Raw genomic sequence first — 13,844 nt, 5'->3', positions numbered from 1 at the left:
AATCCCTTTGAGACAGAAGGAAGTGTGGGTGCTGAAGACCTTTTGTTTACTCTAAAAGTCAAGGAGACACACACTTAGAACCCTCACAAGCCCTTTTATTTAGCTGAGAGAGTTTAGGGGTGCACAATTAAGATACTTAGAATTCTTTTTAACTAACTACCTTGTCTAAGAGTCTCTCCTTAAATTTTTCAGAGGCCTTAACAAAGGTGTTAGCTACACCTTGGATCAGGAATTTATGCTAAGCCACCCTGAGATCTTGTTTTTGCCCTTTAAAACTTTAACTTCTCACGTTGTGTTTGAGTTTAGACTCATTTATAACGGAGCCAAGGGGCAGGCAGCCTGTCAGGGGCGGAGGTTTGGAGCCGGGGCGTGGCCACGAGCTCGGCGGCAACTTCCGCCTCCTCGACCCCACCTACCCAGGTCCCGGGGCTGCAGGTGGACCGGGTCTTCGAGAGTCCGTGCTCTGAGCGAAGCGCAAACTCGCGGGTCCCGCTGGAGTGTGGGGAGTCCTGGGCTGAGGGCGAAGGGGGTGGAGGACACCATGGAGGGGATGCTCCTCAGGCTGAAAGGGTTTGGAAGCCTGACTGACATGTTGAGGAGTGACGCTCAGCCGCTGTTGCAGGCCTAAGCGGACCTTCTTCAAGATGGTTGGGCGCCACCTATCCTTCCTGGAAGCGCATGTGGTGCAGGCCCAAAGGGACCACGAGGCTTTCTGCTGCTCGTGTTGTACAGCACCGAGGACTACTTTTCCGTGGACGCTGGGGAGGCGACAGTTGACAAGCTTTGTGGGCCTCCCATCCCGGAGGAAAAAAGCCATCTGGAGCAGCAAGGGTTCTTTCTTTTTTTATTGCTGATTTGTTTTCTGAATTGCCTCCCTTGCTCTGCATGAGAGCACGGGGTTTGGAGAAGCTCTTGCAACCCACGTGCGGAAGTGCCTCGGAGAAGGCATTTTGTCCCAGTGTTTGGCCTTCCCGGTATTGGAGATGGTAAGGCAGTCAGGTGTGAGGTGCTGTGGCGGATGGATGGCGGGGACTAAGATTTCTTTCTTTGCGAGAGGCTTTGCAAGGGACTCCTGGCGAACTCACTTGGTGCCGCCCGGGCGGCGTGGCTCCCAGGCTATCTGTGTTGGCTCATTTGCCTGCAAACCCCAGTGCCTCTGAGTCCTCTCAATAAAGATGTCAGGAGGTTAAAACAGATCAAAACAAAAAAACACAACTACCTATGAGAGGTGGCACAAGGAAAGGACATCCTAACAGCCAGCATTTCATGAGGTTCATCTGGAAGCTGAAGAACATTTTGTGACCTATCCTCAGATTTGTTGCAGACATTGAACTCTTTCGGCCAGTTTCAAGGTAAGAGAAAACTGAGTTACAAAGAATTCATGGCTACTTTAATTTACACCTAAAGAAGAGTAGTAATAAAGATTACTGATAACTAGCAATCTCTCATATATAAAAAAAATCTGTTTTGATTAGCTTACAGAAAATAATAAAGTGCACATGTAACTTTCAAATAAGACAATTCAAGAATTTTGAGCAAAGAAAAACTTGATTTAAGCATATTGGACCTTTAAGAAAGATTCAGACACTTGCTGAAGCGGTAACTTGATAAAGGATTGTCTGGCTGTGAATTATCTTAATTATCTTAACGACTTTGCTTGTAACATATAGAGTAAGGGAATGTGAAGTAACCTTAGGCTAATAAATGACAAGTAGAAATACAATTGTCTGTCCAATGCAATGGAAACAATTATTTAAGACTTAAAAAATATGTACATATGTATATATATAATATGTATATATGTATAAAATGTGTAAAACATATGTAAAATATGCATATGTATATATCCTAATATATGTGAATGCTTGAAAAACTTAAATTAGTTTAATTTTTTAAAAAAATCAAGTGTGGGGCGCCTGGGTGGCTCAGTCGGTCAAGCAGCTGACTTTGGCTCAGGTCATGATATCACGGTTTGTGGGTTCGAGCCCCACATCGGGCTCTGTGCTGACAGCTGGGAGCCTGGAGCCTGCTTCGGATTCTGTGTCTCCCTCTCTCTGCCCCTCCCCCACTTGTGTTTTCTCTCTCTCTCTCAAAAATAAATAAAATGTAAAAAAAAAAAAAAATTAAAAAATAAATCAAGTGTGTTGTGATTGGGTAAAATTGTGAGAAATGTTGGAAGCATAATAGTATAATTTACAAAAGATGAGTTCATTTTCTTATGGAAGTTGAATTAGTATTTTCTGAATTTCCTAAGGCGTTTTTTTCGTCAGATTTTGTTGACGGCGGCGTTTGTGTTTTCACAAATGGTTTAAAGTCACGAAAGTATAAAAAATATGTAGTTAAAAGATAGTAACTGACGTCTACTAAAACTGTATGCTTTTATCGGCTTCGGTTATTGTTGAACATTATCCAAACTTAGTTTTTCCACTTAAAATATCTTAAGGAAATTCTGTTGGAAAAAGCAAAACCTTTTTCTTTGGGGGAAAATATCATAATGTCAGTAATAATTTGTGTTTTTTGTGTGTGATAGGAACCAGATTAAATTAGGTTAAATTTCTAGAAAAATACATAGAAAATGTAGGGGGCTTTGGGTTTGACAATGAGTTTGTAAATAACGGCCCTTGAAGCATGATCCAGAAATATAAAAATGATAAAGTGTGATTAATAAGACTTAATTCAAAGTAAAATTTGTGCTCTGCTAAAGACGTGCCTTGGTGGCTCTGTTGGTTGTGTCTGACTTCAGCCCAGGTCAGGATCTTGCAGTTCTTGAGTTAGAGTTCGCATTGGGCTATGCTAACAGGAGAGCCTGGAGCCTGCTTCAGATTCTCTGTGTGTGTCTCTCTCTCTCTGTCTCTCTCTGCCCCTCCCCTGCTTGTTGTGTGTCTCTGTCTTCCTCTCTCTCTCTCAAAAAAAAAAAAAAAAAAAAAATCCGAAAAAAAAAGTTTAAAAAAGAGAATCAAGACCAATTAGGCTGGAAGAAAATATTTGTAAACTGCCTATCTGATAAAGACCCTGTAGTCAGAATATAAGGAGAACTTTTAAAACTCAAAAGTTAAAGAAGAAAAAAAACAATTGAGAATGGGAAAAATACATGAACAGACATCCCACTAAAGAAGAAATACAGATGACAAACATGTGAAAAGATGTTCAACACTATTTGTCATTCAGGAAATGCAAATGAAAACAATGAGATATTACTTATTACAAACTTTTTATGGCTAAAACCCTCCCCCTCTATTCCCTCCCCCAGACAGTATTAAATGCTGGCAAGAATGTGGAGTGACAGGAACTCTCATTTATCGCTGGTGGGAATGGAAGAGCCACTTTGGAATGTCACTGAGCTCCTTACAATTTACCCAATTGATTTGAAAACTTAAATCCACTCCAAATCTTGCATGTAAATATTTATAGCAACCTTGTTCATAATTACCCAAAACTTGAGGTGACAAGATGCCCTTAAATAGGTGACTGTGGTATATCTGTTCAGTGGAATTTTATTCAGTTAATAGAAACTGTGAGTTACTCCGCCATAGAAAGAGATCTTAAATGCATATTGCTACGTTAAAGAAAACAGACTATGAAGAGTACATCTCCTATGCTTACAATTATATGAAATTACAAAAAAGGCAAAACTATTGAGCTAGTAAAATAAACAGTGGTTGGCAGGGGTTTGGAAAGAGTTGGGGAGATAAATAGGTAAAGAATAGATGATTTTTCAGACAGTAAAACTATACTGTCTGATGCTATACATGGCATTATACATTCATTAAAATCCAGAGTATTCATAGCACAAGGGTTGAACGTTAATGTATGTAATTTTTTAAATGTCATTTAAAATGTCAGGGGATCTGAGGAAAGACTAAAGACTATGACAAGAACTTGTGTATTAAAATGCATAAAATGACCTCACTGAAGAGACTGGGAAGAAAGGTGGATGATCTAAGGAACTTTGGAAATGAGATCTGTAAGACTAAAGGGGAAACAAATTCACATAACACTGTATGTGACAGATAAAGTTCTTATCTGTAGGGCTACAGGCTAACAGTTCTGATCTTAGCCATACATATGTATTGGAATTGAACAATTAAGTAAATGGATGGCAGATGATGGTAGCTACGTTTTTTACCTTTGGAGTGGAAAATCTACAGATTTTCAAAAGGTGGAGGCTAGAGTGAGTGATCCAAGTAGTAATGATTTGAGTTGGAACCATCAGTATGAACTGTTGTTTAGCTTAATATGTAGATATTGGTGATTATGTATAGAAATATTTATAGATGTGTATACACACACACATAGGTTTGTAAAAATATATTTGTATACACTCAACTGAGAGGGCTTAAAAGAAACAAATTCCAGCAGCAAGGAGCACGGGTCTTATTTGCTAATTCTATTCTCCAATAAGATGAAACCAGGTTCCTTGGAGAAATGGGTGATTCTCGTGATAGAGGAGCCAACTGAAGAGGTTCCGTTGGCAAAAGCCAGAACAATTTGAGCAACAAAATAAATTTGAAGTAGAAAATACACATCCATGATAACATACTGATATAAATAGATGATAGAATAAATCAATATGTAAATAGAGGAAGAGACAAATCTCCCAAACATAAGAATTCTTTGTATTTTATATGGGCATTCTACTCTCAAAGAGGGAGAGCTTAACTCTCTTCTCCTTCAGTGTAGGCTACATACAGTTAACTTTCTTCCAAAGAATACAACATGGGAAAAGGGAAAAAAGAGTAACTTTGAATAGAGAAACCTAACAAACACCACCTCAGCCAGATGATCAAGGTCAAAATTGACAAAGATAAGTCATATTGACAGGATATACCCTTGGTAAGATGTGATAAAATGATGGTGTCCTCTCTGAGAATTACCTCTCAATAACCCATAGCTCCAGCTTATCATAAAAAACATCTGGCACGTTCTAATAGTGAGGCAGCCTACAAAATACCTACCAGTACTTCTCAAAACATGAAGGTTGTCAAAAGGAAGGAAGACTTAAGAAACTGCCTTAGCCAAGAGGAGCCTAGGGAGACAGGATAAGTAAATATAATATGTTGAAGAGAGGGGAGGAAGAACTTTTCCTCAGTACAAGATTCTTCCAGTTGGACTAAGAATTAAATTTACATGAGACAGATTAACAGGAAAAAAACAAACGATTTTTTTTTATGTCCACACAGAGGCCCAATAATGAAATTGAGACACACAAAAATGAGACAAGCAGGCAGGCAGTTTTTATATATATTTTGGACAAAGATACAGTAGATCTGGGAGGAATTAACAGGACAGAGAAAACTTAACTTTAGGAACTTCAATTAGTATGCCATTTTAAACAGATTTTGGGTTGGAGTACTAAATTAGTAAAAATTAACAAGGGTTGTTTATACAGCATTCTCGGCTCTAAATTCCTATTTCTGGTGACAAGGATGTCTCTTAACCTCCCGATTCAAGGGGGTACCTTTCACATGGGAGATTTATTTCCTGCTTTCAGGGAAACAGAGGAGGGTCTGAGTATCCATCTTATACAGGCTGTCTCTTAAGTAATTTTTGTTTAAAATAATATGCCAGGGGCACCTGAGTGGCTCAGTCAGTTAAGTGTCTGACTTCGGCTCAGGTCATGATTGTGAGGTCATGATCTCATGGTTCGTGGGTTCGAGCCCTGCGTCTGGCTGTGTGCTGACGGCTCAGAGCCTGGAGCCTGCTTCAGATTGTGTTTTCGTCTCTCTCTGCCCTCCGCCACTTGCATTCTTTCTTTCTCTCTCTCTCTCTCTCTCAAAAATAAATAAACATTAAAGTAATATGCCAAAGTGGCATATTTTGGGGCAGCCTGCCCTTGGCCCTACAGAGGTATCCTGTTTGGGATTGTGGAACTATTACAAAGGGATTAGATAAAAACAAAGGGAATCTGAAAAATTACAGACTTTAGTTAATAATAATTTATCAGTATTGTTTAATTAATTGTAACATGTACCAAACCAATGTTAGATGCTAAGGGGGAGAACGGGGTGTGGTGTGTTTGAGTATCCACTGTACTGTCTTAATTTCTCTCTAAAACTTTTCTAAAAATTAGTCTATCTTTAAAAATCTTAAAAACAAAAAACAAGCAACATGTATAGCTCTGTAAAGATGGTCTGACTGGAGGATGAAAATGGTGATTTGCTAAAGTGCTAGTGAATGACAGTGCTCTGTTTACCTCCACAGTTTTATAGTTTGTCTGTTTATGGGAACAAAGGTTGGTTACACTTGTTAACTCTAGTAGATATAACCCTTTAAAAATACAAGAAGATATAGTTTGTTATCAAAAAACTTGAAGGAAATTTGTTTTCAAGTAACAAGCTTGTAAAAAAAATTAAAGTTTATTAAATATTGACTAAGTTAGGTAGTTGGGTCAAGTTAATCCATAGTATGGCTTGTGACTCCTTTATTATTTAAAAAAAAAATTTGTGTTTATTTATGTTTGAGAGACAGAACATTAGTGGAGCAGGGCAGATAGAGGGAGACCCAGAATCCAAAGCAGGCTCCAGGCTTTGAGCTGTCAGCACAGAGGCCAAGGCAGGGCTCAAACTCACTAACCAGGAGATCATGACCTGAGCTGAAGTCTGACGCTTAACCAACTGAGCCACCCAGGCACCACTTGCTTGTGACTCCTTTAATGCCAAATGTTACATGGATTGTATGCAAAGAATAAATAAGACTTTTTTCTTTCTGTTAAAATGACAAACATATTTTTGATTATATATCCTGTTCATTACATGAAAATGCAAAAAGGATATTCCATGATTAGATCTATGAGATTCCTTATATTACCAAATGCTCTCACTTAAAAGCCTGTTTTTATGAGCCTCTTTTTTTTATTCTTTTCAATCACGAACAAAAGATTTTCTTTTTTTTTTTTTTTTAAATTTTTTTTCAACGTTTTTTATTATTTTTTTTTATTTTTGGGACAGAGAGAGCATGAACGGGGGAGGGGCAGAGAGAGGGAGACACAGAATCGGAAACAGGCTCCAGGCTCCAAGCCATCAGCCCAGAGCCTGACGCGGGGCTCGAACTCACGGACCGGACCGCGAGATCGTGACCTGGCTGAAGTCGGACGCTTAACCGACTGCGCCACCCAGGCGCCCCGACGAACAAAAGATTTTCTAAATCAAAACTGAAACAATTTCTTCTCTTTAGATATGTAAGACTATGACCCTGTCTTGTATAAGTCTTTTTGACTTAAATTCAAATTTAAGAACTCAAATTCAGGAAAAAAAAGTTTAGATTTCTTCACCCATACTGCCTTTGAGATTTCCCTGATAGTTAATTAACTGACGCCAACATTTTTTTTTCTCTTACTTTATAAAAGAAAAAGACATGCCAAAAATTTATGTATACCTGGCAGTTTCTGTATTTTTAATTAGCTTAAAATATACAAACAGCTGTTCTAGTTATAAAGCTTTCACTCTGGAAAGTATTGACAAATCAGAAGAAACTCAAACATGGTCCCTAGGTTAAGTAGTTACCATTGATATGTTAAAATTATTTCAGAGTAGTGTCCCTTATAGGATAGATAAAAGCACATCATGTTCATGTATAAAGACTGTCAGAAAACTGTCATGAAATTGATTTATAAATTTATTTTGTAATCTCTTGTCAATTCTTGACAAGTACGACAGACCTGTTATGAGATGAATTGAAAGTCTCTGGAGATTTGTCAGTAGCTCACTGTTAATACTTTCTTACTTCAGAGTTATCATTGACTTAATCTTTAAAAGTTGATCATTATCTCAATAGAGGATTCCAGGCTTCTATGTGAAATATCAATAATTTATAATAAATTAACCAGAATCTTTCAGTCTTATTATTGGCAGATAGTTTCTGCTCTTCCCTTATACTTGTCTATAGGCCCCTTAAGAAGTATTCTGGAAGAAATTTCAGAAGAATAATAGTCTCAGTAAAGAGTGCTTACTAGGTATTTTTGTCTAATATTTCAGGCACTGGATACATTGACTGGTTTCTTAAGTTTGAGCTGACATTGTCACTATAAAGAGATCCTTTTCATTATGTGGAACCAGGTCAGGATTTCTAAGACAACTTCATGAATGTAGACTCTTAAATATACCATGATAATCAGATCAAGAATAATTGATTTCCTAGGACTGAATAAACCATTAATGGTGGCCAAAATTCTATTTTCTAATGAACATAAATGAAATAACCCATTCTTTTCTTCTTTAGCTGGCATTAAACATTAACTTTACAGATTATATTTGTATGAACTATAATGAAACACTGTCTAAATAGTTTCTTGTTCAGATTGACCCTGTACAATTCAGAAAATACAGTGCATAAAACTTTTAAGTGTGAGCTAATGAATCAATAGGAAACCTTAATAATGAATCTGCAGAGAGTGTAAATATAGGTAACTAGATAAATAGATTTGCCTTACCTACAAATTACTCAGAACTATAGTTAAATATAAACAAAATACTCTTATGAGAGGTATTCTTACTGTTATTCATGACCATGTGGTTGTTTAGTAAGTTCATTAAGAATCTGTGTTTCAGATGAGAGCTGTACTTCGTTTGTGTATGTGATACACATAAATGTCTTATGTCTTCTCAGAAAACTAGCATAGTATGTATTTTATAGCTAATGGAAACCTATACTTATAAGTCATAACAAATGTTTCTTCCTTACAGGCCAATTACATTCACACATATATTAATTTTAAAAACATGGGGCGCCTGGGTGGCTCAGTCGGTTGAGCGTCCGACTTCGGCTCAGGTCACGATCTCGCGGTCCCTGAGTTCGAGCCCCGCATCGGGCTCTGGGCTGATGGCTCAGAGCCTGGAGCCTGCTTCCGATTCTGTGTCTCCCTCTCTCTCTGCCCCTCCCCCGTTCATGCTTTGCCTCTCTCTGTCTCAAAAATAAATAAAAACGTTAAAAAAAATAAAAAAAAAATAGAGGATATCTCTAGATTGGTCTGCAGACAGACCTGGTACAGATGAATCATTCTGTTTGTAGCCTTGAAGAGTCACTCTAAGCTTCTAAGGACCATGAAAACCTTTTCTAGCATATAACTGTCACTCAGTTATGATTCAATCAACAAAGTTTGGAGTATCTCCATACAGACATTAACTCTAAAGCTGTGGTATCATACTTTTCTTGTTTTGTTAACCATGACATAGAGTTTTTATATATTAATCATTGTATTGTGTCTTGTGGCATCTGTGGAAAAGAAAGACTAAGAAACCCAAAGCATTAAATGAATGATATTGAAACAGAAAATTACTAAATGCAGTTATGTGGTCAAATTGGGCTCCAAAGGTGGAACATATCTTCAAGGAGGGAATGATAAACAGCAAATTGACACCGTGCCTTGTCATTATTGGTAAGCAGGGATATAACATTCCCCTGTCAAAAGTAAAAGAAAATAATTTTAAAAGCCACTTTGAAACTTGAGATAAATAATACAAATGGCAACTAAAGAAACAAAGTCAGAGTTTTATCATACCTGGAAAAATACAAGAGATGTACCGCCTCTGTACTGTCAGATGGTCAAATCGGTCATACTAATATTTTCTGAAAGAGCGTCTTAACTCTCTAGCACTTGTTTCCCCCATTACTCTACCAGGCTTATCTCCATTTATGTGAAATCTTCCCTGAACTCCAGAGAGATTGGTGGCTTCTCTTTCATGGTCTCAGTGTGTCTCCTGCATACCTTTGTTAATATGATTAGCATTTTGATGTGAACTCTCAACTTCTGTGTTTCCCTCATTAGATTATACACTTGATGAGGATTAAATCTTTTTGATATATGTCCCCAGTGAATGGCATAAAAGGCTCTCAATAAGTACTTAATTAAATTATTTGTTGGTAGATTTGTAAAAATAATTCCTAATTTTTTTCTTCCAAGCTTGTCTTCTTTATTAATATAGGGCATATGATGGCTCACTGTCACTTTGTAAGAGGACTTTCTCTTCATAGTGTTTTTATACTTTCATCCAACTATTTTTAACTAACCACGGATAGTGTTTTAACATAAAGATATTCACAGGGTGGACTCTGTGACATATAATAAATTATTACTTTTTTTCCACTTGAAAACAACTGCATAGTAAAACATAACTCTTTACTATGCAAGAATGGAATTTTCTGTATAAACTTTGTTACATTTCTCAGATGAGAAGAACATTAGAATTTTATTTGACTTAATTTGCTTAGGCTTGAATAAATTTAATTATATGTCTGTGACTTAGTTATTATCAGGAATTTAAAGAACTAGTAGTATTCTCATGCACCAACAGCATAATTGAGGAATGAATGTTAGAATACCCTAGAATATCTTCACTGGGCAGATTCCTGGATTTGCACTTAAAAATGGTGCAGAACCACAAAAGAGAACCACAAAAAGAAATGCTTTAGCTGACTGCTGAGAAGTAGTTCTCTTCTAAAACCAGTGTTGCAAAGCCCTGCTAGTGAAAGTGTGGCAAAAAGATCAGTGCACACCAGAACAGTCAGTTATTTATACAATTCCCAAAGGAAAGATTTGTGAAACTTAAATGAATGGATATATCCAGGTTCCTGTAAACTAAATGACATTTGATTGCCTAGGTAAATCTTATTTATCTAGTATGTATAGAAGCCAAACAGTACTATGTGAGTAAACTAAGAGCAAGAGACAATGAGTGTCAGCTTGTTTTTCACTGTTCTGATATATAATATTTCACTGGATAATCTGTGGACTCTAGTGTTTGCTATGCATGTGTCATTTCCTCTCCCTGAATTGACTCCTCCTCTCATTCTGTTCCCGGTCATACCTTTTGGTGTACCAATACGAATTTACAAAATCCTAGTCACCCTTACGTTGTAGCTCAAACATTTATAACTCAGATGTCAAACAGATCTATAATCCATATTCTTCTGCCAGATTATTGCATATTCTAAGGGATTTAGATTCGCTTGCTCCCAGAGGGATCTTGTTTCACCTGCCTTTTATTGCCAGGATCTGTTTCTTGCAGCCCCACACTGACCCATATTTTGAACTTGTCCCCTTTTTCTTGATTTACACACATATCTTCATAATGATTATTAGACATCTCTGTCCTTCAAAACATTTTTTAATTTTTTATGTACCAAGGCTTCTGTCTGTTGATATGCAGCTTGGCACTTTGGTTTACTCCTGCCCCCTTGCAGCAATCACGAAGATACTACTCTCTCCTAATTATGCAGTGCAAATCTAGGGACTAACTCCAAACTCACGTGTAGACTCCTTTCCAACGCTGCTGTTGGATTTGCCAAACCACACACTGTTTTCTCTATGTCTCACCTTTTCATAGACTGCAGAGTATTTAAGAAATTATGAGATAAGCACAACGTTTGGTTCCCCAGTGAAACAGATTATTTCAACTCCCTGTATACACCCCTACCCCACATTTAAAATCCGGTACTAACTGTGGTAGGTACAGATGTTTAAATAGTTCTATGAGGGGCGCCTGGGTGGCGCAGTCGGTTAAGCGTCCGACTTCAGCCAGGTCACGATCTCGCGGTCCGTGAGTTCGAGCCCCGCGTCAGGCTCTGGGCTGATGGCTCGGAGCCTGGAGCCTGTTTCCCATTCTGTGTCTCCCTCTCTCTCTGCCCCTCCCCCGTTCATGCTCTGTCTCTCTCTGTCCCAAAAAATAAATAAAAAACATTGAAAAAAAAAAATTAAAAAAAAAAAAATAAAATAAATAGTTCTATGCTTTCACACTACCAAATATTTCTACTATGAAATCTTTTTGAGATTCACTCGGAAGAGTTAGGTGAATGCTTTTCAAACCAAGAAAGTAAAAGGGGGAATCTCTTTTCCAAATAAAACATTCCACAGATTTCCAGGATGCAAAGCAAAAATGCATTGATTGCAGTGAGGGTTAGTGGTGCCTGCAGCCCTGTCTTCTTATACTGCTCTTGTCTGCAGCATTTGCAGCAGCATCCCCCAGCCAGGGCCTTGAAGGGCCCAAGTGCCCCTTCCTCATGATTTCCAGGAATCCTGTATGTGCTTGTGTTTTAAATTTTTTTTTAACGTTTATTTATTTTTGGGACAGAGAGAGACAGAGCATGAAGAGGGGAGGGGCAGAGAGAGAGGGAGACACAGAATCCGAAGCAGGCTCCAGGCTCGGAGCTGTCGGCACAGAGCCCGACGCGGGGCTCGAACCCATGAACCATGAGATCATGACCTGAGCCGAAGTCGGACGCTTAACCGACCAAGCCACCCAGGCGCCCCTAAAATTTTTTTTTAACAACGTGTATTTATTTTTGAGAGACAGAGACAGAGTGCGAGCGGGGGAAGGGCAGAGAGACAAGGAGACACAGAATCTGAAGCAGGCTCCAGGCTCTGAGCTGTCAGCACAGAGCCCGACGCGGGGCTCGAACCCACAAGCCGCGAGATCATGACCTGAGCCAAAGTTGGATGCTTAACTGACTGAGCCACCCAGGCGCCCCTGTGCTTGTGTTTTAACGTTCATTATGTTGCACCATAATTGTTTTGCTTTTGGTGTTCTCACCAACACTGACATTCTTGTATTTTTGTTCCCCAGCAAGGAGGAAGTGTGTTTTTTTTAAATATTTTAATGTTTATTTTTGAGAAAGAGAGAGAGAGAGTAGGCAGGGGAGGGGCAGAGAGAGACAGAGAGACCCAGAATCTAAAGCAGGCTCCATGCTCTGAGCTGTAAGCACAGAGCCCTATGTGGCACTCAAGCTCAGGAGTACCTGAGATCATGACCTGAACCGAATTTGGAGGCTTACCCGACTAAGCCACCCAGGCATCCCTAGGAGGAAGTGTTTCATTCATGATGTGTCTCCAACACCATGAACAGTGCCTGCCATACAACAGAAATAAAAAGCCACTAGTTGAGTATACACAAATAAGTTTATAAATTACAGGTTTTCATTTGTGAAAAATAAAAACAAAGTACGATTCCTTACAATAAACTTCCTTGACTATACACAAATCAGAATGCAAAACATCCAGTTACTCTTTCATTTCATTTGAATTTAGTTTAAGTGTCCCCATTTACAAATTAGCCTCTAGAAAAATCCTGTAGCATTAGAAATCTAAGAATGCTTTTAGGTCCTTCTGTTATAAGGGCTTTTATATATTTCAGTGATTTGCTTTATAATACTGAGGCTGACTGAAATCTTGCACAGCTGGGAAATAATTTTTCCTTTTACATGTTCTGTGAATATCTGTCCAGCTTATGTTTTACTAAAAAAAGTCCCTGAATGTATATCTGGGTTCCACAGACAGTACTTTTGAAAATGCCAAGGCCAAAACAAGTGTTTAATAAAATAATGGATTCTGGACTATTGAAATTTAAGTGTAGAAAAAAAAATGCAGAAGAGATTGTAACTGTTACCCCAGCTGGTGAAGTTGGTTGAACTGAACTGTAAACTCTTTGCAATTTAATTTCTTTTTATTAAAATAAGCCTCATGTTCTAAGAAAAGAGTCACAGAACAAAAATAGTGAGGTGAATCATTTATTTCATTTCCCTGCATCACCAGTCCATCTGTAGCTGTCAGAGTCTGTACTAAGGTGTCTTCATTCTCTGATAGACTTGACTCTGCTTCTTTGCAAGGTGAATCATGACACATGTATAAAAAGTATCACATCCTCACATCACCATGGGAATAGAAAGCTTCACTTGAATTAAAAATACACTGAGCTGGCAATATCTATTTTCAAATTTTTGTCTCTCATCTTTGATGTCGCCAGCTGCAAATTCATGGGATTAGAGCAATTCTGATTCAGATAAAACAATTGATCCCGAATTATTAGAATCATGAGAACTGGCCTGTGACAAAACCAAAGAGTTGGCAAAGCTTC

The sequence above is a fragment of the Neofelis nebulosa genome, chromosome 6, assembly GCF_028018385.1.
Source record: "Neofelis nebulosa isolate mNeoNeb1 chromosome 6, mNeoNeb1.pri, whole genome shotgun sequence".
Lineage (NCBI taxonomy): Eukaryota > Metazoa > Chordata > Mammalia > Carnivora > Felidae > Neofelis > Neofelis nebulosa.
The sequence above is the reverse complement of the archived record's forward strand: the minus strand, read 5'-3'. Positions refer to the sequence as shown.